Source organism: Scyliorhinus torazame, chromosome 4 (genome assembly GCF_047496885.1).
Source record: "Scyliorhinus torazame isolate Kashiwa2021f chromosome 4, sScyTor2.1, whole genome shotgun sequence".
Taxonomy (NCBI): Eukaryota; Metazoa; Chordata; class Chondrichthyes; order Carcharhiniformes; family Scyliorhinidae; genus Scyliorhinus; species Scyliorhinus torazame.
The window spans coordinates 90,536,674-90,562,640 of NC_092710.1; positions in this window are offsets into that span (position 1 = coordinate 90,536,674).

Below are 25,967 nucleotides of genomic sequence, written 5' to 3' on the forward strand. Positions count from 1 at the left end.
GTCCGCCCCTCTCTGCTCAGCCCGAGCCTGGCGCTGCCTTTATCCTCTCCCCTGCAGCAGTGTCCCGCGCAGGTCCGCCCCTCTCTGCTCAGCCTCTCCGCTGGCGCTGCCTTTATCCTCTCCCCTGCAGCAGTGTCCCGCGCAGGTCCGTTCCTCTCTGCTCAGCACGAGCCTGGCGCTGCCTTTATCCTCTCCCTGGCAGCAGTGTCCCGCGCAGGTCCATGTCTCTCTGCTCAGCCTCGAGCCTGGTGCTCCCTTTATCCTCTCCCCTGCAGCAGTGTCCCGCGCAGGTCCGTTCATCTCTACTCAGCCTCGAGCCTGGCGCTGCCTTTATCCTCTCCCCTGGCGCTGCCTTTATCCTCTCCCCTGCAGCACACTGTCCCGCGCAGGTCCGTTCCTCTCTGCTCAGCCCGTGCCTGGCGCTGCCTTTATCCTCTCCCCTGCAGCACAGTGTCCCGCGCAGGTCCGCCCCTCTCTGCTCAGCACGAGCCTGGCGCTGCCTTTATCCTCTCCCCTGCAGCTGTGTCCCGCGCAGGTCCGTTCCTCTCTGCTCAGCCCGAGCCTGGCGCTGCCTTTATCCTCTCCCCTGCAGCAGTGTCCCGCGCAGGCCCACCCCTCTGCTCAGCCCGAGCCTGCCGCTGCCTTTATCCTTTCTGCTCAGCCCCTCCCCTGGCGCTGCCTTTATCCTCTCCTCTGCAGCAGTGTCCCGCGCAGGTCCGTTCCTCTCTGCTCAGCCCGAGGCTGATGCTGCCTTTATCCTCTCTGCTCAGCCTGTCCCCTGGCGCTGCCTTTATCCTCTCCCCTGCAGCAGTGTCACGCGCAGGTCCACCCCTCTCTGCTCAGCCTCTCCTCTGGTGCTGCTTTTATCCTCTCCCCTGCATCAGTGTCCGCGCATGTCTGTTCCTCTCTGCTCAGCCTCGAGCCTGGCGCTGCCTTCATCCTCTCCCCTGCATCAGTATCCGCGCAGGTCTGTCCTCTCTGCTCAGCCTCGAGCCTGGCACTGCCTTTATCCTCTTCCCCTGCGGCAGTGTCCCGCGAAGGTCGGTTCCTCTCTGCTCAGCCTGAGCCTGGCGCTGCCTTTATCCTCTCCCCTGGCGCTGCCTTTATCCTCTCCCCTGCAGCACAGTGTCCCGCGCAGGTATGCTGCTGGCTGTTCAGCCCGTGCCTGGCGCTGCCTTTATCCTCTCCCCTGCAGCTGTGTCCCGCGCATGTCTGCTCCTGTCTGTTCAGCCCGAGCCTGGCGCCGCCTTTATCCTCTCCCCTGCAGCAGTGTCCCGCGCAGGTCCGCTCCTCTCTGCTCAGCCTCTCCGCTGGCGCTGCCTTTATCCTCTCCCCTGCAGCAGTGTCCTGTGCAGGTCCGCCCCTCTCTGCTCAGCCTCTCCGCTGGCGCTGCCTTTATCCTCTCCCCTGCAGCAGTGTCCCGCGCAGGTCCGTACCTCTCTGCTCAGCACGAGCCTGGCGCTGCCTTTATCCTTTCCCCTGCAGCAGTGTCCCGCGCAGGTCCGCTCCTCTCTGCTCAGCCTCTCCGCTGGCGCTGCCTTAATCCTCTCCCCTGCAGCAGTGTCCCGCGCAGGTCCGTTCCTCTCTGCACAGCCCGAGCCTGGCGCTGCCTTTATCCTCTCCCCTGCAGCAGTGTCCCGCGCAGATCCGCCTCTCTCTGGTAAGCCGCTCCCCTGGCGCTGCCTTTATCCTCTCCCCTGCAGCAGTGTCCCGCGCAGATCCGCCTCTCTCTGGTAAGCCGCTCCCCTGGCGCTGCCTTTATCCTCTCCGCTGCAGCAGTGTCCCGTGCAGGTCCGCCCCTCTCTGCTCAGCACGAGCCTGGCGCTGCCTTTGTCCTCTCGCCTGGCGCTGCCTTTATCCTCTCCCCTGCAGCACAGTGTCCAGCGCAGTCCGTTCCTCTCTGCTCAGCCTGAGCCTGGCTCTGCCTTTATCCTCTCCCCTGCAGCACAGTGTCCTGCGCAGATCGGTTCCTCTCTGCTCAGCACGAGCCTGGCGCTGCCTTTATCCTCTCCCCTGCAGCAGTGTCCCGCGCAGGTCCGCCCCTCTCTGCTCAGCACGAGCCTGGCGCTGCCTTTGTCCTCTCCCCTGCAGCTGTGTCTCCCGCAGGTCCGTTCCTCTCTGCTCAGCCCTAGCCTGGCGCTGCCTTTATCCTTTCCCCTGCAGCAGTGTCCCGCGCAGGTCCGCCCCTCTCTGCTCAGCCCGAGCCTGGCGCTGCCTTTATCCTCTCCCCTGCAGCTGTGTCCCGCGCAGGTCCGTTCCTCTCTGCTCAGCCCGAGCCTGTCGCTGCCTTTATCCTCTCCCCTGCAGCAGTGTCCCGCGCATGTCTGCTCCTGTCTGTTCAGCCCGAGCCTGGCGCCGCCGTTATCCTCTCCCCTGCAGCAGTGTCCCGCGCAGGTCCGCCCCTCTCTGCTCAGCCTCTCTGCTGGCGCAGCCTTTATCCTCTCCCCTGCAGCAGTATCCCACGCAGGTCGTGTCTCTCTGCTCAGCCTCGAACCTGGCGCTGCCTTTATCCTCTCCCCTGCAGCAGTGTCCATCGCTGGTCCGCCCCTCTCTGCTCAGCCCGAGCCTGGCGTGCTTTTATCCTCTCCCCTGCAGCAGTGTCCCGCGCAGGTCCGCCCCTCTCTGCTCAGCCGCTCCCTTGGCGCTGCCTTTATCCTCTCCCCTGCAGCAGTGTCCCGCGCAGGTCCGTTCCTCTCTGCACAGCCCCGAGCATGGCGCGCCTTTATCCTCTCCCCTGCATCAGCGTCCGCGCAGGTCTGTTCCTCTCTGCTCAGCCTCGAGCCTGGCGCTGCCTTTATCCTCTCCCCTGTAGCAGTGTCCGCGCAGGTCTGTTCCTCTCTGCTCAGCCCGAGCCTGGCGCTGCCTTTATCCTCTCCCCTGCAGCAGTGTCACGCGCAGGTCCACCCCTCTCTGCTCAGCCTCTCCTCTGGTGCTGCTTTTATCCTCTCCCCTGCATCAGTGTCCGCGCAGGTCTGTTCCTCTCTGCTCAGCCTCGAGCCTGGCGCTGCCTTCATCCTCTCCCCTGCATCAGTATCCGTGCAGGTCTGTCCTCTCTGCTCAGCCTCGAGCCTGGCGCTGCCTTTATCCTCTTCCCCTGCGGCAGTGTCCCGCGAAGGTCCGTTCCTCTCTGCTCAGCCCGAGCCTGGCGCTGCCTTTATCCTCTTCCCTGGCGCTGACTTTATCCTCTCCCCTGCAGCAGTGTCACGCGCAGGTCCACCCCTCTCTGCTCAGCCTCTCCTCTGGTGCTGCTTTTATCCTCTCCCCTGCATCAGTGTCTGCGCAGGTCTGTTCCTTTCTGCTCAGCCTCGAGCCTGGCGCTGCCTTCATCCTCTCCCCTGCATCAGTATCCGCGCAGGTCTGTCCTCTCTGCTCAGCCTCGTGCCTGGCGCTGCCTTTATCCTCTCCCGTGCAGCTGTGTCCCGCGCATGTCTGCTCCTGTCTGTTCAGCCCGAGCCTGGCGCCGCCTTTATCCTCTCCCCTGCAGCAGTGTCCCGCGCAGGTCCGCCCCTCTCTGCTCAGCCTCTCCGCTGGCGCTGCCTTTATCCTCTCCCCTGCAGCAGTGTCCTGTGCAGGTCCGCCCCTCTCTGCTCAGCCTCTCCGCTGGCGCTGCCTTTATCCTCTCCCTGGCAGCAGTGTCCCGCGCAGGTCCGTTTCTCTCTGCTCAGCCTCGAGCCTGGTGCTCCCTTTATCCTCTCCCCTGCAGCAGTGTCCCGTGCAGGTCCGTTCCTCTCTGCACAGCCCGAGCCTGGCGATGCCTTTATCCTCTCCCCTGCAGCAGTGTCCCGCGCAGATCCGCCTCTCTCTGCTAAGCCGCTCCCCTGGCGCTGCCTTTATCCTCTCCGCTGCAGCAGTGTCCCGTGCAGGTCGGTTCCTCTCTGCTCAGCCTCGAGCCTGGCGCTGCCTTTATCCTCTCCCCTGCAGCAGTGTCCCGCGCAGGTCCGCCCCTCTCTGCTCAGCACGAGCCTGGCGCTGCCTTTGTCCTCTCCCCTGCAGCTGTGTCCCCCGCAGGTCCATTCCTCTCTGCTCAGCCCGAGCCTGGCGCTGCCTTTATTCTCTCCCCTGCAGCAGTGTCCCGCGCAGGTCCGCCCCTCACTGCTAAGCACGAGCCTGGCGCTGCCTTTATCCTTTCTGCTCAGCCTCTCCCCTGGCGCTGCCTTTATCCTCTCCCCTGCAGCAGTGTCCCGCGCAGGTCCGTTCCTCTCTGCTCAGCCCGAGCCTGTCGCTGCCTTTATCCTCTCCCCTGCAGCAGTGTCCCGCGCATGTCCGTTCCTCTCTGCTCAGCCCGAGCATGGCGCTGTCTTTATCCTCTCCCCTGCAGCAGTGTCCCGCGCAGGCCCACCCCTCTCTGCTCAGCCCGAGCCTGGCGCTGCCTTTATCCTTTCTGCTCAGCCTCTCCCCTGGCGCTGCCTTTATACTCTCACCTGCAGCACTGTCCCGCGCAGGTCCGCCCCTCTCTGCTCAGCCTCTCCGCTGGCGCTGCCTTCATCCTCTCCCCTGCAGCAGTGTCCCGCGCTGGTCCGCCCCTCTCTGCTCAGCCCGAGCCTGGCGCTGCCTTTATCCTCTCCCCTGCAGCAGTGTCCCGCGCAGGTCCGCCCCTCTCTGCTCAGCCTCTCCGCTGGCGCTGCCTTTATCCTCTCCCCTGCAGCAGTGTCCCGCGCAGGCCCGTTCCTCTCTGCTCAGCACGAGCCTGGCGCTGCCTTTATCCTCTCCCTGGCAGCAGTGTCCCGCGCAGGTCCATGTCTCTCTGCTCAGCCTCGAGCCTGGTGCTCCCTTTATCCTCTCCCCTGCAGCAGTGTCCCGCGCAGGTCCGTTCATCTCTACTCAGCCTCGAGCCTGGCGCTGCCTTTATCCTCTCCCCTGGCGCTGCCTTTATCCTCTCCCCTGCAGCACACTGTCCCGCGCAGGTCCGTTCCTCTCTGCTCAGCCCGTGCCTGGCGCTGCCTTTATCCTCTCCCCTGCAGCACAGTGTCCCGCGCAGGTCCGCCCCTCTCTGCTCAGCTCGAGCCTGGCGTGCTTTTATCCTCTCCCCTGCAGCAGTGTCCCGCGCAGGTCCGCCCCTCTCTGCTCAGCCGCTCCCTTGGCGCTGCCTTTATCCTCTCCCCTGCAGCAGTGTCCCGCGCAAGTCCGTTCCTCTCTGCACAGCCCCGAGCATGGCGCGCCTTTATCCTCTCCCCTGCATCAGTGTCCGCGCAGGTCTGTTCCTCTCTGCTCAGCCTCAAGCCTGGCGCTGCCTTTATCCTCTCCCCTGTAGCAGTGTCCGCACAGGTCTGTTCCTCTCTGCTCAGCCCGAGCCTGGCGCTGCCTTTATCCTCTCCCCTGCAGCAGTGTCACGCGCAGGTCCACCCCTCTCTGCTCAGCCTCTCCTCTGGTGCTGCTTTTATCCTCTCCCCTGCATCAGTGTCCGCGCATGTCTGTTCCTCTCTGCTCAGCCTCGAGCCTGGCGCTGCCTTCATCCTCTCCCCTGCATCAGTATCCGCGCAGGTCTGTCCTCTCTGCTCAGCCTCGAGCCTGGCACTGCCTTTATCCTCTTCCCCTGCGGCAGTGTCCCGCGAAGGTCGGTTCCTCTCTGCTCAGCCCGAGCCTGGCGCTGCCTTTATCCTCTCCCCTGGCGCTGCCTTTATCCTCTCCCCTGCAGCACAGTGTCCCGCGCAGGTATGCTGCTGGCTGTTCAGCCCGTGCCTGGCGCTGCCTTTATCCTCTCCCCTGCAGCTGTGTCCCGCGCATGTCTGCTCCTGTCTGTTCAGCCCGAGCCTAGCGCCGCCTTTATCCTCTCCCCTGCAGCAGTGTCCCGCGCAGGTCCGCTCCTCTCTGCTCAGCCTCTCCGCTGGCGCTGCCTTTATCCTCTCCCCTGCAGCAGTGTCCTGTGCAGGTCCGCCCCTCTCTGCTCAGCCTCTCCGCTGGCGCTGCCTTTATCCTCTCCCCTGCAGCAGTGTCCCGCGCAGGTCCGTTCCTCTCTGCACAGCCCGAGCCTGGCGCTGCCTTTATCCTCTCCCCTGCAGCAGTGTCCCGCGCAGGTCCGTTCCTCTCTGCACAGCCCGAGCCTGGCGCTGCCTTTATCCTCTCCCCTGCAGCAGTGTCCCGCGCAGGTCCGTTCCTCTCTGCACAGCCCGAGCCTAGCGCCGCCTTTATCCTCTCCCTGGCAGCAGTGTCCCGCGCAGGTCCGCTCCTCTCTGCTCAGCCTCTCCGCTGGCGCTGCCTTTATCCTCTCCCCTGCAGCAGTGTCCCGCGCAGGTCCGTTCCTCTCTGCACAGCCCGAGCCTGGCGCTGCCTTTATCCTCTCCCCTGCAGCAGTGTCCCGCGCAGATCCGCCTCTCTCTGGTAAGCCGCTCCCCTGGCGCTGCCTTTATCCTCTCCGCTGCAGCAGTGTCCCGTGCAGGTCCGTTCCTCTCTGCACAGCCTCGAGCCTGGCGCTGCCTTTATCCTCTCCCCTGGCGCTGCCTTTATCCTCTCCCCTGCAGCACAGTGTCCAGCGCAGGTCCGTTCCTCTCTGCTCAGCCTGAGCCTGGCTCTGCCTTTATCCTCTCCCCTGCAGCACAGTGTCCTGCGCAGATCGGTTCCTCTCTGCTCAGCACGAGCCTGGCGCTGCCTTTGTCCTCTCCCCTGCAGCTGTGTCTCCCGCAGGTCCGTTCCTCTCTGCTCAGCCCTAGCCTGGCGCTGCCTTTATCCTTTCCCCTGCAGCAGTGTCCCGCGCAGGTCCGCCCCTCTCTGCTGAGCCCGAGCCTGGCGCTGCCTTTATCCTCTCCCCTGCAGCTGTGTCCCGCGCAGGTCCGTTCCTCTCTGCTCAGCCCGAGCCTGTCGCTGCCTTTATCCTCTCCCCTGCAGCAGTGTCCCGCGCATGTCTGCTCCTGTCTGTTCAGCCCGAGCCTGGCGCCGCCTTTATCCTCTCCCCTGCAGCAGTGTCCCGCGCAGGTCCGCCCCTCTCTGCTCAGCCTCTCCGCTGGCGCTGCCTTTATCCTCACCCCTGCAGCAGTGTCCCGCGCAGGTCCGCCCCTCTCTGCTCAGCCTCTCTGCTGGCGCAGCCTTTATCCTCTCCCCTGCAGCAGTATCCCACGCAGGTCCGTGTCTCTCTGCTCAGCCTCGAACCTGGCGCTGCCTTTATCCTCTCCCCTGCAACAGTGTCCATCGCTGGTCCGCCCCTCTCTGCTCAGCCCGAGCCTGGCGTGCTTTTATCCTCTCCCCTGCAGCAGTGTCCCGCGCAGGTCCGCCCCTCTCTGCTCAGCCGCTCCCTTGGCGCTGCCTTTATCCTCTCCCCTGCAGCAGTGTCCCGCGCAGGTCCGTTCCTCTCTGCACAGCCCCGAGCATGGCGCGCCTTTATCCTCTCCCCTGCATCAGCGTCCGCGCAGGTCTGTTCCTCTCTGCTCAGCCTCGAGCCTGGCGCTGCCTTTATCCTCTCCCCTGTAGCAGTGTCCGCGCAGGTCTGTTCCTCTCTGCTCAGCCCGAGCCTGGCGCTGCCTTTATCCTCTCCCCTGCAGCAGTGTCACGCGCAGGTCCACCCCTCTCTGCTCAGCCTCTCCTCTGGTGCTGCTTTTATCCTCTCCCCTGCATCAGTGTCCGCGCAGGTCTGTTCCTCTCTGCTCAGCCTCGAGCCTGGCGCTGCCTTCATCCTCTCCCCTGCATCAGTATCCGTGCAGGTCTGTCCTCTCTGCTCAGCCTCGAGCCTGGCGCTGCCTTTATCCTCTTCCCCTGCGGCAGTGTCCCGCGAAGGTCCGTTCCTCTCTGCTCAGCCCGAGCCTGGCGCTGCCTTTATCCTCTTCCCTGGCGCTGACTTTATCCTCTCCCCTGCAGCAGTGTCACGCGCAGGTCCACCCCTCTCTGCTCAGCCTCTCCTCTGGTGCTGCTTTTATCCTCTCCCCTGCATCAGTGTCCGCGCATGTCTGTTCCTCTCTGCTCAGCCTCGAGCCTGGCGCTGCCTTCATCCTCTCCCCTGCATCAGTATCCGCGCAGGTCTGTCCTCTCTGCTCAGCCTCGAGCCTGGCACTGCCTTTATCCTCTTCCCCTGCGGCAGTGTCCCGCGAAGGTCGGTTCCTCTCTGCTCAGCCCGAGCCTGGCGCTGCCTTTATCCTCTCCCCTGGCGCTGCCTTTATCCTCTCCCCTGCAGCACAGTGTCCCGCGCAGGTATGCTGCTGGCTGTTCAGCCCGTGCCTGGCGCTGCCTTTATCCTCTCCCCTGCAGCTGTGTCCCGCGCATGTCTGCTCCTGTCTGTTCAGCCCGAGCCTGGCGCCGCCTTTATCCTCTCCCCTGCAGCAGTGTCCCGCGCAGGTCCGCTCCTCTCTGCTCAGCCTCTCCGCTGGCGCTGCCTTTATCCTCTCCACTGCAGCAGTGTCCCGCGCAGGTCCGCCCCTCTCTGCTCAGCCTCTCCGCTGGCGCTGCCTTTATCCTCTCCCCTGCGGCAGTGTCCCGCGCAGGTCCGTACCTCTCTGCTCAGCACGAGCCTGGCGCTGCCTTTATCCTTTCCCTGGCAGCAGTGTCCCGCGCAGGTCCGCTCCTCTCTGCTCAGCCTCTCCGCTGGCGCTGCCTTTATCCTCTCCCCTGCAGCAGTGTCCCGCGCAGGTCCGTTCCTCTCTGCACAGCCCGAGCCTGGCGCTGCCTTTATCCTCTCCCCTGCAGCAGTGTCCCGCGCAGATCCGCCTCTCTCTGGTAAGCCGCTCCCCTGGCGCTGCCTTTATCCTCTCCGCTGCAGCAGTGTCCCGTGCAGGTCCGTTCCTCTCTGCACAGCCTCGAGCCTGGCGCTGCCTTTATCCTCTCCCCTGGCGCTGCCTTTATCCTCTCCCCTGCAGCAGTGTCCCGCGCAGGTCCGCCCCTCTCTGCTCAGCACGAGCCTGGCGCTGCCTTTGTCCTCTCCCCTGCAGCTGTGTCTCCCGCAGGTCCGTTCCTCTCTGCTCAGCCCTAGCCTGGCGCTGCCTTTATCCTTTCCCCTGCAGCAGTGTCCCGCGCAGGTCCGCCCCTCTCTGCTCAGCCGCTCCCTTGGCGCTGCCTTTATCCTCTCCCCTGCAGCAGTGTCCCGCGCAGGTCCGTTCCTCTCTGCACAGCCCCGAGCATGGCGCGCCTTTATCCTCTCCCCTGCATCAGCGTCCGCGCAGGTCTGTTCCTCTCTGCTCAGCCTCGAGCCTGGCGCTGCCTTTATCCTCTCCCCTGTAGCAGTGTCCGCGCAGGTCTGTTCCTCTCTGCTCAGCCCGAGCCTGGCGCTGCCTTTATCCTCTCCCCTGCAGCAGTGTCACGCGCAGGTCCACCCCTCTCTGCTCAGCCTCTCCTCTGGTGCTGCTTTTATCCTCTCCCCTGCATCAGTGTCCGCGCAGGTCTGTTGCTCTCTGCTCAGCCTCGAGCCTGGCGCTGCCTTCATCCTCTCCCCTGCATCAGTATCCGTGCAGGTCTGTCCTCTCTGCTCAGCCTCGAGCCTGGCGCTGCCTTTATCCTCTCCCCTGCAGCAGTGTCCCGCGAAGGTCCGTTCCTCTCTGCTCAGCCCGAGCCTGGCGCTGCCTTTATCCTCTTCCCTGGCGCTGACTTTATCCTCTCCCCTGCAGCAGTGTCACGTGCAGGTCCACCCCTCTCTGCTCAGCCTCTCCTCTGGTGCTGCTTTTATCCTCTCCCCTGCATCAGTGTCTGCGCAGGTCTGTTGCTCTCTGCTCAGCCTCGAGCCTGGCGCTGCCTTCATCCTCTCCCCTGCATCAGTATCCGTGCAGGTCTGTCCTCTCTGCTCAGCCTCGAGCCTGGCGCTGCCTTTATCCTCTCCCCTGCAGCAGTGTCCCGCGAAGGTCCGTTCCTCTCTGCTCAGCCCGAGCCTGGCGCTGCCTTTATCCTCTTCCCTGGCGCTGACTTTATCCTCTCCCCTGCAGCAGTGTCACGTGCAGGTCCACCCCTCTCTGCTCAGCCACTCCTCTGGTGCTGCTTTTATCCTCTCCCCTGCATCAGTGTCTGCGCAGGTCTGTCCTCTCTGCTCAGCCTCGAGCCTGGCACTGCCTTTATCCTCTCCCGTGCAGCTGTGTCCCGCGCATGTCTGCTCCTGTCTGTTCAGCCCGAGCCTGGCGCTGCCTTTATCCTCTCCCCTGCATCAGTGTCTGCGCAGGTCTGTCCTCTCTGCTCAGCCTCGAGCCTGGCACTGCCTTTATCCTCTCCCGTGCAGCTGTGTCCCGCGCATGTCTGCTCCTGTCTGTTCAGCCCGAGCCTGGCGCCGCCTTTATCCTCTCCCCTGCAGCAGTGTCCTGTGCAGGTCCGCCCCTCTCTGCTCAGCCTCTCCGCTGGCGCTGCCTTTATCCTCTCCCCTGCAGCAGTGTCCTGTGCAGGTCCGCCCCTCTCTGCTCAGCCTCTCCGCTGGCGCTGCCTTTATCCTCTCCCTGGCAGCAGTGTCCCGCGCAGGTCCGTTTCTCTCTGCTCAGCCTCGAGCCTGGTGCTCCCTTTATCCTCTCCCCTGCAGCAGTGTCCCGTGCAGGTCCGTTCCTCTCTGCACAGCCCGAGCCTGGCGATGCCTTTATCCTCTCCCCTGCAGCAGTGTCCCGCGCAGATCCGCCTCTCTCTGCTAAGCCGCTCCCCTGGCGCTGCCTTTATCCTCTCCGCTGCAGCAGTGTCCCGTGCAGGTCCGTTCATCTCTACTCAGCCTCGAGCCTGGCGCTGCCTTTATCCTCTCCCCTGGCGCTGCCTTTATCCTCTCCCCTGCAGCACACTGTCCCGCGCAGGTCCGTTCCTCTCTGCTCAGCCCGTGCCTGGCGCTGCCTTTATCCTCTCCCCTGCAGCACAGTGTCCCGCGCAGGTCCGCCCCTCTCTGCTCAGCACGAGCCTGGCGCTGCCTTTATCCTCTCCCCTGCAGCTGTGTCCCGCGCAGGTCCGTTCCTCTCTGCTCAGCCCGAGCCTGGCGCTGCCTTTATCCTCTCCCCTGCAGCAGTGTCCCGCGCAGGCCCACCCCTCTGCTCAGCCCGAGCCTGCCGCTGCCTTTATCCTTTCTGCTCAGCCCCTCCCCTGGCACTGCCTTTATCCTCTCCCCTGCAGCAGTGTCCCGCGCACGTCCGTTCCTCTCTGCTCAGCCCGAGCCGGGCGCTGCTTTTATGCTCTCCCCTGCAGCAGTGTTCCGCGCAGGTCCGTTTCTCTCGGCTCAGCCTCGAGCTTGGCGCTCCCTTTATCCTCTCCCCTGCGGCAGTGTCCCGCGAAGGTCCGTTCCTCTCTGCTCAGCCCCGAGCCTGGCGCTGCCTTTGTCCTCTCCCCTGCAGCACAGTGTCCCGCGCAGGTCCGTTCCTCTCTGCTCTGCCCGTGCCTGGCGCTGCCTTTGTCCTCTCCCCTGCAGCACAGTGTCCCGCGCAGGTCCGTTCCTCTCTGCTCAGCCCGTGCCTGGCGCTGCCTTTATCCTCTCCCCTGCAGCACAGTGTCCCATGCAGGTCCGTTCCTCTCTGCTCAGCCCGAGCCTGGCGCTGCCTTTATCCTCTCCCCTGCAGCTGTCTCCCGCGCATGTCCGTTCCTCTCTGCTCAGCCCGAGCCTGTCGCTGCCTTTATCCTCTCCCCTGCAGCAGTGTCCCGCGCATGTCTGCTCCTGTCTGTTCAGCCCGAGCCTGGCGCCGCCTTTATCCTCTCCCCTGCAGCAGTGTCCCGCGCATGTCTGCTCCTGTCTGTTCAGCCCGAGCCTGGCGCCGCCTTTATCCTCTCCCCTGCAGCAGTGTCCCGCGCAGGTCCGCCCCTCTCTGCTCAGCCTCTCCGCTGGCGCTGCCTTTATCCTCACCCCTGCAGCAGTGTCCCGCGCAGGTCCGCCCCTCTCTGCTCAGCCTCTCTGCTGGCGCAGCCTTTATCCTCTCCCCTGCAGCAGTATCCCACGCAGGTCCGTGTCTCTCTGCTCAGCCTCGAACCTGGCGCTGCCTTTATCCTCTCCCCTGCAGCAGTGTCCATCGCTGGTCCGCCCCTCTCTGCTCAGCCCGAGCCTGGCGTGCTTTTATCCTCTCCCCTGCAGCAGTGTCCCGCGCAGGTCCGCCCCTCTCTGCTCAGCCGCTCCCATGGCGCTGCCTTTATCCTCTCCCCTGCAGCAGTGTCCCGCGCAGGTCCGTTCCTCTCTGCACAGCCCCGAGCATGGCGCGCCTTTATCCTCTCCCCTGCATCAGCGTCCGCGCAGGTCTGTTCCTCTCTGCTCAGCCTCGAGCCTGGCGCTGCCTTTATCCTCTCTCCTGTAGCAGTGTCCGCGCAGGTCTGTTCCTCTCTGCTCAGCCCGAGCCTGGCGCTGCCTTTATCCTCTCCTCTGCAGCTGTGTCACGCGCAGGTCCACCCCTCTCTGCTCAGCCTCTCCTCTGGTGCTGCTTTTATCCTCTCCCCTGCATCAGTGTCCGCGCAGGTCTGTTCCTCTCTGCTCAGCCTCGAGCCTGGCGCTGCCTTTATCCTCTTCCCCTGCGGCAGTGTCCCGCGAAGGTCCGTTCCTCTCTGCTCAGCCCGAGCCTGGCGCTGCCTTTATCCTCTTCCCTGGCGCTGACTTTATCCTCTCCCCTGCAGCAGTGTCACGCGCAGGTCCACCCCTCTCTGCTCAGCCTCTCCTCTGGTGCTGCTTTTATCCTCTCCCCTGCATCAGTGTCTGCGCAGGTCTGTTCCTTTCTGCTCAGCCTCGAGCCTGGCGCTGCCTTCATCCTCTCCCCTGCATCAGTATCCGCGCAGGTCTGTCCTCTCTGCTCAGCCTCGAGCCTGGCGCTGCCTTTATCCTCTTCCCCTGCGGCAGTGTCCCGCGAAGGTCCGTTCCTCTCTGTTCAGCCCGTGCCTGGCGCTGCCTTTATCCTCTCCCGTGCAGCTGTGTCCCGCGCATGTCTGCTCCTGTCTGTTCAGCCCGAGCCTGGCGCCGCCTTTATCCTCTCCCCTGCAGCAGTGTCCTGTGCAGGTCCGCCCCTCTCTGCTCAGCCTCTCCGCTGGCGCTGCCTTTATCCTCTCCCTGGCAGCAGTGTCCCGCGCAGGTCCGTTTCTCTCTGCTCAGCCTCGAGCCTGGTGCTCCCTTTATCCTCTCCCCTGCAGCAGTGTCCCGTGCAGGTCCGTTCCTCTCTGCACAGCCCGAGCCTGGCGATGCCTTTATCCTCTCCCCTGCAGCAGTGTCCCGCGCAGATCCGCCTCTCTCTGCTAAGCCGCTCCCCTGGCGCTGCCTTTATCCTCTCCGCTGCAGCAGTGTCCCGTGCAGGTCCGTTCCTCTCTGCTCAGCCTCGAGCCTGGCGCTGCCTTTATCCTCTCCCCTGGCGCTACCTTTATCCTCTCCCCTGCAGCACATTGTCCAGCGCAGGTCCGTTCCTCTCTGCTCAGCCTGAGCCTGGCGCTGCCTTTATCCTCTCCCCTGCAGCACAGTGTCCTGCGCAGGTCGGTTCCTCTCTGCTCAGCCCGAGCCTGGCGCTGCCTTTATCCTCTCCCCTGCAGCAGTGTCCCGCGCAGGTCCGCCCCTCTCTGCTCAGCACGAGCCTGGCGCTGCCTTTGTCCTCTCCCCTGCAGCTGTGTCCCCCGCAGGTCCATTCCTCTCTGCTCAGCCCGAGCCTGGCGCTGCCTTTATTCTCTCCCCTGCAGCAGTGTCCCGCGCAGGTCCGCCCCTCACTGCTAAGCACGAGCCTGGCGCTGCCTTTGTCCTCTCCCCTGCAGCTGTGTCCCCCGCAGGCCCACCCCTCTCTGCTCAGCCTCTCCCCTGGCGCTGCCTTTATCCTTTCTGCTCAGCCTCTCCCCTGGCGCTGCCTTTATCCTCTCCCCTGCAGCAGTGTCCCGCGCAGGTCCGTTCCTCTCTGCTCAGCCCGAGCCTGTCGCTGCCTTTATCCTCTCCCCTGCAGCAGTGTCCCGCGCATGTCCGTTCCTCTCTGCTCAGCCCGAGCATGGCGCTGTCTTTATCCTCTCCCCTGCAGCAGTGTCCCGCGCAGGCCCACCCCTCTCTGCTCAGCCCGAGCCTGGCGCTGCCTTTATCCTTTCTGCTCAGCCTCTCCCCTGGCGCTGCCTTTATACTCTCACCTGCAGCACTGTCCCGCGCAGGTCCGCCCCTCTCTGCTCAGCCTCTCCGCTGGCGCTGCCTTCATCCTCTCCCCTGCAGCAGTGTCCCGCGCTGGTCCGCCCCTCTCTGCTCAGCCCGAGCCTGGCGCTGCCTTTATCCTCTCCCCTGCAGCAGTGTCCCGCGCAGGTCCGCCCCTCTCTGCTCAGCCTCTCCGCTGGCGCTGCCTTTATCCTCTCCCCTGCAGCAGTGTCCCGCGCAGGTCCGTTCCTCTCTGCTCAGCACGAGCCTGGCGCTGCCTTTATCCTCTCCCTGGCAGCAGTGTCCCGCGCAGGTCCATGTCTCTCTGCTCAGCCTCGAGCCTGGTGCTCCCTTTATCCTCTCCCCTGCAGCAGTGTCCCGCGCAGGTCCGTTCATCTCTACTCAGCCTCGAGCCTGGCGCTGCCTTTATCCTCTCCCCTGGCGCTGCCTTTATCCTCTCCCCTGCAGCACACTGTCCCGCGCAGGTCCGTTCCTCTCTGCTCAGCCCGTGCCTGGCGCTGCCTTTATCCTCTCCCCTGCAGCTGTGTCCCGCGCAGGTCCGTTCCTCTCTGCTCAGCCCGAGCCTGGCGCTGCCTTTATCCTCTCCCCTGCAGCAGTGTCCCGCGCAGGCCCACCCCTCTGCTCAGCCCGAGCCTGCCGCTGCCTTTATCCTTTCTGCTCAGCCCCTCCCCTGGCGCTGCCTTTATCCTCTCCTCTGCAGCAGTGTCCCGCGCAGGTCCGTTCCTCTCTGCTCAGCCCGAGGCTGATGCTGCCTTTATCCTCTCTGCTCAGCCTGTCCCCTGGCGCTGCCTTTATCCTCTCCCCTGCAGCAGTGTCCCGCGCACGTCCGTTCCTCTCTGCTCAGCCCGAGCCGGGCGCTGCTTTTATGCTCTCCCCCGCAGCAGTATTCCGCGCAGGTCCGTTTCTCTCGGCTCAGCCTCGAGCTTGGCGCTCCCTTTATCCTCTCCCCTGCGGCAGTGTCCCGCGAAGGTCCGTTCCTCTCTGCTCAGCCCCGAGCCTGGCGCTGCCTTTGTCCTCTCCCCTGCAGCACAGTGTCCCGCGCAGGTCCGTTCCTCTCTGCTCTGCCCGTGCCTGGCGCTGCCTTTGTCCTCTCCCCTGCAGCACAGTGTCCCGCGCAGGTCCGTTCCTCTCTGCTCAGCCCGTGCCTGGCGCTGCCTTTATCCTCTCCCCTGCAGCACAGTGTCCCGCGCAGGTCCGTTCCTCTCTGCTCAGCCCCAGCCTGGCGCTGCCTTTATCCTCTCCCCTGCAGCAGTGTCCCGCGCAGGTCCGCCCCTCTCTGCTCAGCCCGAGCCTGGCGCTGCCTTTATCCTCTCCCCTGCAGCTGTCTCCCGCGCATGTCCGTTCCTCTCTGCTCAGCCCGAGCCTGTCGCTGCCTTTATCCTCTCCCCTGCAGCAGTGTCCCGCGCATGTCTGCTCCTGTCTGTTCAGCCCGAGCCTGGCGCCGCCTTTATCCTCTCCCCTGCAGCAGTGTCCCGCGCATGTCTGCTCCTGTCTGTTCAGCCCGAGCCTGGCGCCGCCTTTATCCTCTCCCCTGCAACAGTGTCCCGCGCAGGTCCGCCCCTCTCTGCTCAGCCTCTCCGCTGGCGCTGCCTTTATCCTCTCCACTGCAGCAGTGTCCCGCGCAGGTCCGCCCCTCTCTGCTCAGCCTCTCTGCTGGCGCTGCCTTTATCCTCTCCCCTGCAGCAGTGTCCCACGCAGGTCCGTGTCTCTCTGCTCAGCCTCGAACCTGGCGCTGCCTTTATCCTCTCCCCTGCAGCAGTGTCCCGCGCAGGTCCGCTCCTCTCTGCTCAGCCCCGAGCCTGGCGCTGTCCTTATCCTCTCCCCTGCAGCAGTGTCCCGCGCAGGTCCGACCCTCTCTGCTAAGCCGCTCCCCTGGCTCTGCCTTTATCCTCTCCCCTGCAGCAGTGTCCCGCGCAGGTCCGTTCCTCTCTGCTCTGCCTCGAGCCTGGCGCAGCCTTTATCCTTTTTCCTGGCGCTGCCTTTATCCTCTCCCCTGCAGCACAGTGTCCCGCGCAGGTCCGTTCCTCTCTGCTCTGCCCGTGCCTGGCGCTGCCTTTGTCCTCTCCCCTGCAGCACAGTGTCCCGCGCAGGTCCGTTCCTCTCTGCTCAGCCCCAGCCTGGCGCTGCCTTTATCCTCTCCCCTGCAGCAGTGTCCCGTGCAGGTCCGTTCCTCTCTGCACAGCCCGAGCCTGGCGATGCCTTTATCCTCTCCCCTGCAGCAGTGTCCCGCGCAGATCCGCCTCTCTCTGCTAAGCCGCTCCCCTGGCGCTGCCTTTATCCTCTCCGCTGCAGCAGTGTCCCGTGCAGGTCCGTTCCTCTCTGCTCAGCCTCGAGCCTGGCGCTGCCTTTATCCTCTCCCCTGGCGCTACCTTTATCCTCTCCCCTGCAGCACAGTGTCCTGCGCAGGTCGGTTCCTCTCTGCTCAGACCGAGCCTGGCGCTGCCTTTATCCTCTCCCCTGCAGCAGTGTCCCGCGCAGGTCCGCCCCTCTCTGCTCAGCACGAGCCTGGCGCTGCCTTTGTCCTCTCCCCTGCAGCTGTGTCCCCCGCAGGTCCATTCCTCTCTGCTCAGCCCGAGCCTGGCGCTGCCTTTATTCTCTCCCCTGCAGCAGTGTCCCGCGCAGGTCCGCCCCTCACTGCTAAGCACGAGCCTGGCGCTGCCTTTGTCCTCTCCCCTGCAGCTGTGTCCCCCGCAGACCCACCCCTCTCTGCTCAGCCCGAGCCTGGCGCTGTCTTTATCCTTTCTGCTCAGCCTCTCCCCTGGCGCTGCCTTTATCCTCTCCCCTGCAGCAGTGTCCCGCGCAGGTCCGTTCCTCTCTGCTCAGCCCGAGCATGGCGCTGTCTTTATCCTCTCCCCTGCAGCAGTGTCCCGCGCAGGCCCACCCCTCTCTGCTCAGCCCGAGCCTGGCGCTGCCTTTATCCTTTCTGCTCAGCCTCTCCCCTGGCGCTGCCTTTATACTCTCACCTGCAGCACTGTCCCGCGCAGGTCCGCCCCTCTCTGCTCAGCCTCTCCGCTGGCGCTGCCTTCATCCTCTCCCCTGCAGCAGTGTCCCGCGCTGGTCCGCCCCTCTCTGCTCAGCCCGAGCCTGGCGCTGCCTTTATCCTCTCCCCTGCAGCAGTGTCCCGCGCAGGTCCGCCCCTCTCTGCTCAGCCTCTCCGCTGGCGCTGCCTTTATCCTCTCCCCTGCAGCAGTGTCCCGCGCAGGTCCGTTCCTCTCTGCTCAGCACGAGCCTGGCGCTGCCTTTATCCTCTCCCTGGCAGCAGTGTCCCGCGCAGGTCCATGTCTCTCTGCTCAGCCTCGAGCCTGGTGCTCCCTTTATCCTCTCCCCTGCAGCAGTGTCCCGCGCAGGTCCGTTCATCTCTACTCAGCCTCGAGCCTGGCGCTGCCTTTATCCTCTCCCCTGGCGCTGCCTTTATCCTCTCCCCTGCAGCACACTGTCCCGCGCAGGTCCGTTCCTCTCTGCTCAGCCCGTGCCTGGCGCTGCCTTTATCCTCTCCCCTGCAGCACACTGTCCCGCGCAGGTCCGCCCCTCTCTGCTCAGCACGAGCCTGGCGCTGCCTTTATCCTCTCCCCTGCAGCTGTGTCCCGCGCAGGTCCGTTCCTCTCTGCTCAGCCCGAGCCTGGCGCTGCCTTTATCCTCTCCCCTGCAGCAGTGTCCCGCGCAGGCCCACCCCTCTCTGCTCAGCCCGAGCCTGCCGCTGCCTTTATCCTTTCTGCTCAGCCCCTCCCCTGGCGCTGCCTTTATCCTCTCCTCTGCAGCAGTGTCCCGCGCAGGTCCGTTCCTCTCTGCTCAGCCCGAGGCTGATGCTGCCTTTATCCTCTCTGCTCAGCCTGTCCCCTGGCGCTGCCTTTATCCTCTCCCCTGCAGCAGTGTCCCGCGCACGTCCGTTCCTCTCTGCTCAGCCCGAGCCGGGCGCTGCTTTTATGCTCTCCCCTGCAGCAGTGTTCCGCGCAGGTCCGTTTCTCTCGGCTCAGCCTCGAGCTTGGCGCTCCCTTTATCCTCTCCCCTGCGGCAGTGTCCCGCGAAGGTCCGTTCCTCTCTGCTCAGCCCCGAGCCTGGCGCTGCCTTTGTCCTCTCCCCTGCAGCACAGTGTCCCGCGCAGGTCCGTTACTCTCTGCTCTCCCCGTGCCTGGCGCTGCCTTTGTCCTCTCCCCTGCAGCACAGTGTCCCGCGCAGGTCCGTTCCTCTCTGCTCAGCCCGTGCCTGGCGCTGCCTTTATCCTCTCCCCTGCAGCACAGTGTCCCGCGCAGGTCCGCCCCTCTCTGCTCAGCCTCTCCGCTGGCGCCGCCTTTATCCTCTCCCCTGCAACAGTGTCCCGCGCAGGTCCGCCCCTCTCTGCTCAGCCTCTCCGCTGGCGCTGCCTTTATCCTCTCCACTGCAGCAGTGTCCCGCGCAGGTCCGCCCCTCTCTGCTCAGCCTCTCTGCTGGCGCTGCCTTTATCCTCTCCCCTGCAGCAGTGTCCCACGCAGGTCCGTGTCTCTCTGCTCAGCCTCGAACCTGGCGCTGCCTTTATCCTCTCCCCTGCAGCAGTGTCCCGCGCAGGTCCGCTCCTCTCTGCTCAGCCCCGAGCCTGGCGCTGTCCTTATCCTCTCCCCTGCAGCAGTGTCTCGCGCAGGTCCGACCCTCTCTGCTAAGCCGCTCCCCTGGCTCTGCCTTTATCCTCTCCCCTGCAGCAGTGTCCCGCGCAGGTCCGTTCCTCTCTGCTCTGCCTCGAGCCTGGCGCAGCCTTTATCCTTTTTCCTGGCGCTGCCTTTATCCTCTCCCCTGCAGCACAGTGTCCCGCGCAGGTCCGTTCCTCTCTGCTCTGCCCGTGCCTGGCGCTGCCTTTGTCCTCTCCCCTGCAGCACAGTGTCCCGCGCAGGTCCGTTCCTCTCTGCTCAGCCCCAGCCTGGCGCTGCCTTTATCCTCTCCCCTGCAGCAGTGTCACGCGCAGGTCCGCCCCTCTCTGCTCAGCCCGAGCCTGGCGCAGCCTTTATCCTCTCCCCTGCAGCTGTCTCCCGCGCATGTCCGTTCCTCTCTGCTCAGCCCGAGCCTGTCGCTGCCTTTATCCTCTCCCCTGCAGCAGTGTCCCGCGCAGGTCCGCCCCTCTCTGCTCAGCCTCTCCGCTGGCGCTGCCTTTATCCTCTCCCCTGCAGCAGTGTCCCGCGCAGGTCCGCCCCTCTCTGCTCAGCCTCTCTGCTGGCGCTGCCTTTAGCCTCTCCCCTGCAGCAGTGTCCCACACAGGTCCGTGTCTCTCTGCTCAGCCTCGAACCTGGCGCTGCCTTTATCCTCTCCCCTGCAGCAGTGTGCCGCGCAGGTCCGCTCCTCTCTGCTCAGCCCCGAGCCTGGCGCTGTCCTTATCCTCTCCCCTGCAGCAGTGTCCCGCGCAGGTCCGACCCTCTCCGCTAAGCCCGAGCCTGGCGCTGCCTTTATGCTCACTGCTCAGCCTGTCCCCTGGCGCTGCCTTTATACTCTCCCCTGCAGCAGTGTCCCGCGCAGGTCCGTTCCTCTCTGCTCAGCCCGAGGCTGATGCTGCCTTTATCCCCTCTGCTCACCCTGTCCCCTGGCGCTGCCTTTATCCTCTCCCCTGTAGCAGTGTCCCGCGCAGGTCCGTTCCTCTCTGCTCAGCCCGAGCCTGGCGCTGCTTTTATCCTCTCCCCTGCAGCAGTGTCCAGCGCAGGTCCGTTTCTCTCTGCTCAGCCTCGAGCCAGGCACTGCATTTATCCTTACCCCTGCAGCAGTGTCCCGCGCAGGTCCGCTCCTCTGCTCAGCACCGAGCCTGGGGCTGCCTTTATCCTCTCCCCTGCAGCAGTGTCCCGCGCAGGCCCACCCCTCTGCTCAGCCCGAGCCTGCCGCTGCCTTTATCCTTTCTGCTCAGCCCCTCCCCTGGCGCTGCCTTTATCCTCTCCTCTGCAGCAGTGTCCCGCGCAGGTCCGTTCCTCTCTGCTCAGCCCGAGGCTGATGCTGCCTTTATCCTCTCTGCTCAGCCTGTCCCCTGGCGCTGCCTTTATCCTCTCCCTTGCAGCAGTGTCCCGCGCACGTCCGTTCCTCTCTGCTCAGCCCGAGCCGGGCGCTGCTTTTATGCTCTCCCCTGCAGCAGTGTTCCGCGCAGGTCCGTTTCTCTCGGCTCAGCCTCGAGCTTGGCGCTCCCTTTATCCTCTCCCCTGCGGCAGTGTCCCGCGAAGGTCCGTTCCTCTCTGCTCAGCCCCGAGCCTGGCGCTGCCTTTGTCCTCTCCCCTGCAGCACAGTATCCCGCGCAGGTCCGTTCCTCTCTGCTCTGCCCGTGCCTGGCGCTGCCTTTGTCCTCTCCCCTGCAGCACAGTGTCCCGCGCAGGTCCGTTCCTCTCTGCTCAGCCCGTGCCTGGCGCTGCCTTTATCCTCTCCCCTGCAGCACAGTGTCCCACGCAGGTCCGTTCCTCTCTGCTCAGCCCCAGCCTGGCGCTGCCTTTATCCTCTCCCCTGCAGCAGTGTCCCGCGCAGGTCCGCCCCTCTCTGCTCAGCCCGAGCCTGGCGCTGCCTTTATCCTCTCCCCTGCAGCTGTCTCCCGCGCATGTCCGTTCCTCTCTGCTCAGCCCGAGCCTGTCGCTGCCTTTATCCTCTCCCCTGCAGCAGTGTCCCGCGCATGTCTGCTCCTGTCTGTTCAGCCCGAGCCTGGCGCCGCCTTTATCCTCTCCCCTGCAGCAGTGTCCCGCGCATGTCTGCTCCTGTCTGTTCAGCCCGAGCCTGGCGCCGCCTTTATCCTCTCCCCTGCAGCAGTGTCCCGCGCAGGTCCGCCCCTCTCTGCTCAGCCTCTCCGCTGGCGCTGCCTTTATCCTCACCCCTGCAGCAGTGTCCCGCGCAGGTCCGCCCCTCTCTGCTCAGCCTCTCTGCTGGCGCAGCCTTTATCCTCTCCCCTGCAGCAGTATCCCACGCAGGTCCGTGTCTCTCTGCTCAGCCTCGAACCTGGCGCTGCCTTTATCCTCTCCCCTGCAGCAGTGTCCATCGCTGGTCCGCCCCTCTCTGCTCAGCCCGAGCCTGGCGTGCTTTTATCCTCTCCCCTGCAGCAGTGTCCCGCGCAGGTCCGCCCCTCTCTGCTCAGCCGCTCCCTTGGCGCTGCCTTTATCCTCTCCCCTGCAGCAGTGTCCCGCGCAGGTCCGTTCCTCTCTGCACAGCCCCGAGCATGGCGCGCCTTTATCCTCTCCCCTGCATCAGCGTCCGCGCAGGTCTGTTCCTCTCTGCTCAGCCTCGAGCCTGGCGCTGCCTTTATCCTCTCTCCTGTAGCAGTGTCCGCGCAGGTCTGTTCCTCTCTGCTCAGCCCGAGCCTGGCGCTGCCTTTATCCTCTCCCCTGCAGCAGTGTCACGCGCAGGTCCACCCCTCTCTGCTCAGCCTCTCCTCTGGTGCTGCTTTTATCCTCTCCCCTGCATCAGTGTCCGCGCAGGTCTGTTCCTCTCTGCTCAGCCTCGAGCCTGGCGCTGCCTTCATCCTCTCCCCTGCATCAGTATCCGTGCAGGTCTGTCCTCTCTGCTCAGCCTCGAGCCTGGCGCTGCCTTTATCCTCTTCCCCTGCGGCAGTGTCCCGCGAAGGTCCGTTCCTCTCTGCTCAGCCCGAGCCTGGCGCTGCCTTTATCCTCTTCCCTGGCGCTGACTTTATCCTCTCCCCTGCAGCAGTGTCACGCGCAGGTCCACCCCTCTCTGCTCAGCCTCTCCTCTGGTGCTGCTTTTATCCTCTCCCCTGCATCAGTGTCTGCGCAGGTCTGTTCCTTTCTGCTCAGCCTCGAGCCTGGCGCTGCCTTCATCCTCTCCCCTGCATCAGTATCCGCGCAGGTCTGTCCTCTCTGCTCAGCCTCGAGCCTGGCGCTGCCTTTATCCTTTCCCCTGCGGCAGTGTCCCGCGAAGGTCCGTTCCTCTCTGTTCAGCCCGTGCCTGGCGCTGCCTTTATCCTCTCCCGTGCAGCTGTGTCCCGCGCATGTCTGCTCCTGTCTGTTCAGCCCGAGCCTGGCGCCGCCTTTATCCTCTCCCCTGCAGCAGTGTCCCGCGCAGGTCCGCCCCTCTCTGCTCAGCCTCTCCGCTGGCGCTGCCTTTATCCTCTCCCCTGCAGCAGTGTCCTGTGCAGGTCCGCCCCTCTCTGCTCAGCCTCTCCGCTGGCGCTGCCTTTATCCTCTCCCTGGCAGCAGTGTCCCGCGCAGGTCCGTTTCTCTCTGCTCAGCCTCTCCGCTGGCGCTGCCTTTATCCTCTCCCCTGCAGCAGTGTCCTGTGCAGGTCCGCCCCTCTCTGCTCAGCCTCTCCGCTGGCGCTGCCTTTATCCTCTCCCTGGCAGCAGTGTCCCGCGCAGGTCCGTTTCTCTCTGCTCAGCCTCGAGCCTGGTGCTGCCTTTATCCTCTCCCCTGCAGCACAGTGTCCTGCGCAGGTCGGTTCCTCTCTGCTCAGCCCGAGCCTGGCGCTGCCTTTATCCTCTCCCCTGCAGCAGTGTCCCACACAGGTCCGCCCCTCTCTGCTCAGCACGAGCCTGGCGCTGCCTTTGTCCTCTCCCCTGCAGCTGTGTCCCCCGCAGGTCCATTCCTCTCTGCTCAGCCCGAGCCTGGCGCTGCCTTTATTCTCTCCCCTGCAGCACAGTGTCCCGCGCAGGTCCGCCCCTCACTGCTAAGCACGAGCCTGGCGCTGCCTTTGTCCTCTCCCCTGCAGCTGTGTCCCCCGCAGGCCCACCCCTCTCTGCTCAGCCTCTCCCCTGGCGCTGCCTTTATCCTTTCTGCTCAGCCTCTCCCCTGGCGCTGCCTTTATCCTCTCCCCTGCAGCAGTGTCCAGCGCAGGCCCACCCCTCTCTGCTCAGCCCGAGCCTGGCGCTGCCTTTATCCTTTCTGCTCAGCCTCTCCCCTGGCGCTGCCTTTATACTCTCACCTGCAGCACTGTCCCGCGCAGGTCCGCCCCTCTCTGCTCAGCCTCTCCGCTGGCGCTGCCTTCATCCTCTCCCCTGCAGCAGTGTCCCGCGCTGGTCCGCCCCTCTCTGCTCAGCCCGAGCCTGGCGCTGCCTTTATCCTCTCCCCTGCAGCAGTGTCCCGCGCAGGTCCGCCCCTCTCTGCTCAGCACGAGCCTGGCGCTGCCTTTATCCTCTCCCTGGCAGCAGTGTCCCGCGCAGGTCCATGTCTCTCTGCTCAGCCTCTCCGCTGGCGCTGCCTTTATCCTCTCCCCTGCAGCAGTGTCCCGCGCAGGTCCGTTCCTCTCTGCTCAGCACGAGCCTGGCGCTGCCTTTATCCTCTCCCTGGCAGCAGTGTCCCGCGCAGGTCCATGTCTCTCTGCTCAGCCTCGAGCCTGGTGCTCCCTTTATCCTCTCCCCTGCAGCAGTGTCCCGCGCAGGTCCGTTCATCTCTACTCAGCCTCGAGCCTGGCGCTGCCTTTATCCTCTCCCCTGGCGCTGCCTTTATCCTCTCCCCTGCAGCACACTGTCCCGCGCAGGTCCGTTCCTCTCTGCTCAGCCCGTGCCTGGCGCTGCCTTTATCCTCTCCCCTGCAGCTGTGTCCCGCGCAGGTCCGTTCCTCTCTGCTCAGCCCGAGCCTGGCGCTGCCTTTATCCTCTCCCCTGCAGCAGTGTCCCGCGCAGGCCCACCCCTCTGCTCAGCCCGAGCCTGCCGCTGCCTTTATCCTTTCTGCTCAGCCCCTCCCCTGGCGCTGCCTTTATCCTCTCCTCTGCAGCAGTGTCCCGCGCAGGTCCGTTCCTCTCTGCTCAGCCCGAGGCTGATGCTGCCTTTATCCTCTCTGCTCAGCCTGTCCCCTGGCGCTGCCTTTATCCTCTCCCCTGCAGCAGTGTCCCGCGCACGTCCGTTCCTCTCTGCTCAGCCCGAGCCGGGCGCTGCTTTTATGCTCTCCCCTGCAGCAGTATTCCGCGCAGGTCCGTTTCTCTCGGCTCAGCCTCGAGCTTGGCGCTCCCTTTATCCTCACCCCTGCGGCAGTGTCCCGCGAAGGTCCGTTCCTCTCTGCTCAGCCCCGAGCCTGGCGCTGCCTTTGTCCTCTCCCCTGCAGCACAGTGTCCCGCGCAGGTCCGTTCCTCTCTGCTCTGCCCGTGCCTGGCGCTGCCTTTGTCCTCTCCCCTGCAGCACAGTGTCCCGCGCAGGTCCGTTCCTCTCTGCTCAGCCCGTGCCTGGCGCTGCCTTTATCCTCTCCCCTGCAGCACAGTGTCCCGCGCAGGTCCGTTCCTCTCTGCTCAGCCCCAGCCTGGCGCTGCCTTTATCCTCTCCCCTGCAGCAGTGTCCCGCGCAGGTCCGCCCCTCTCTGCTCAGCCCGAGCCTGGCGCTGCCTTTATCCTCTCCCCTGCAGCTGTCTCCCGCGCATGTCCGTTCCTCTCTGCTCAGCCCGAGCCTGTCGCTGCCTTTATCCTCTCCCCTGCAGCAGTGTCCCGCGCATGTCTGCTCCTGTCTGTTCAGCCCGCGCCTGGCGCCGCCTTTATCCTCTCCCCTGCAACAGTGTCCCGCGCAGGTCCGCCCCTCTCTGCTCAGCCTCTCCGCTGGCGCTGCCTTTATCCTCTCCACTGCAGCAGTGTCCCGCGCAGGTCCGCCCCTCTCTGCTCAGCCTCTCTGCTGGCGCTGCCTTTATCCTCTCCCCTGCAGCAGTGTCCCACGCAGGTCCGTGTCTCTCTGCTTAGCCTCGAACCTGGCGCTGCCTTTATCCTCTCCCCTGCAGCAGTGTCCCGCGCAGGTCCGCTCCTCTCTGCTCAGCCCCGAGCCTGGCGCTGTCCTTATCCTCTCCCCTGCAGCAGTGTCCCGCGCAGGTCCGACCCTCTCTGCTAAGCCGCTCCCCTGGCTCTGCCTTTATCCTCTCCCCTGCAGCAGTGTCCCGCGCAGGTCCGTTCCTCTCTGCTCTGCCTCGAGCCTGGCGCAGCCTTTATCCTTTTTCCTGGCGCTGCCTTTATCCTCTCCCCTGCAGCACAGTGTCCCGCGCAGGTCCGTTCCTCTCTGCTCTGCCCGTGCCTGGCGCTGCCTTTGTCCTCTCCCCTGCAGCACAGTGTCCCGCGCAGGTCCGTTCCTCTCTGCTCAGCCCCAGCCTGGCGCTGCCTTTATCCTCTCCCCTGCAGCAGTGTCCCGCGCAGGTCCGCCCCTCTCTGCTCAGCCCGAGCCTGGCGCTGCCTTTATCCTCTCCCCTGCAGCTGTCTCCCGCGCATGTCCGTTCCTCTCTGCTCAGCCCGAGCCTGTCGCTGCCTTTATCCTCTCCCCTGCAGCAGTGTCCCGCGCAGGTCCGCCCCTCTCTGCTCAGCCTCTCCGCTGGCGCTGCCTTTATCCTCTCCCCTGCAGCAGTGTCCCGCGCAGGTCCGCCCCTCTCTGCTCAGCCTCTCTGCTGGCGCTGCCTTTATCCTCTCCCCTGCAGCAGTGTCCCGCGCATGTCTGCTCCTGTCTGTTCAGCCCGAGCCTGGCGCCGCCTTTATCCTCTCCCCTGCAACAGTGTCCCGCGCAGGTCCGCCCCTCTCTGCTCAGCCTCTCCGCTGGCGCTGCCTTTATCCTCTCCACTGCAGCAGTGTCCCGCGCAGGTCCGCCCCTCTCTGCTCAGCCTCTCTGCTGGCGCTGCCTTTATCCTCTCCCCTGCAGCAGTGTCCCACGCAGGTCCGTGTCTCTCTGCTCAGCCTCGAACCTGGCGCTGCCTTTATCCTCTCCCCTGCAGCAGTGTCCCGCGCAGGTCCGCTCCTCTCTGCTCAGCCCCGAGCCTGGCGCTGTCCTTATCCTCTCCCCTGCAGCAGTGTCCCGCGCAGGTCCGACCCTCTCTGCTAAGCCGCTCCCCTGGCTCTGCCTTTATCCTCTCCCCTGCAGCAGTGTCCCGCGCAGGTCCGTTCCTCTCTGCTCTGCCTCGAGCCTGGCGCAGCCTTTATCCTTTTTCCTGGCGCTGCCTTTATCCTCTCCCCTGCAGCACAGTGTCCCGCGCAGGTCCGTTCCTCTCTGCTCTGCCCGTGCCTGGCGCTGCCTTTGTCCTCTCCCCTGCAGCACAGTGTCCCGCGCAGGTCCGTTCCTCTCTGCTCAGCCCCAGCCTGGCGCTGCCTTTATCCTCTCCCCTGCAGCAGTGTCCCGTGCAGGTCCGTTCCTCTCTGC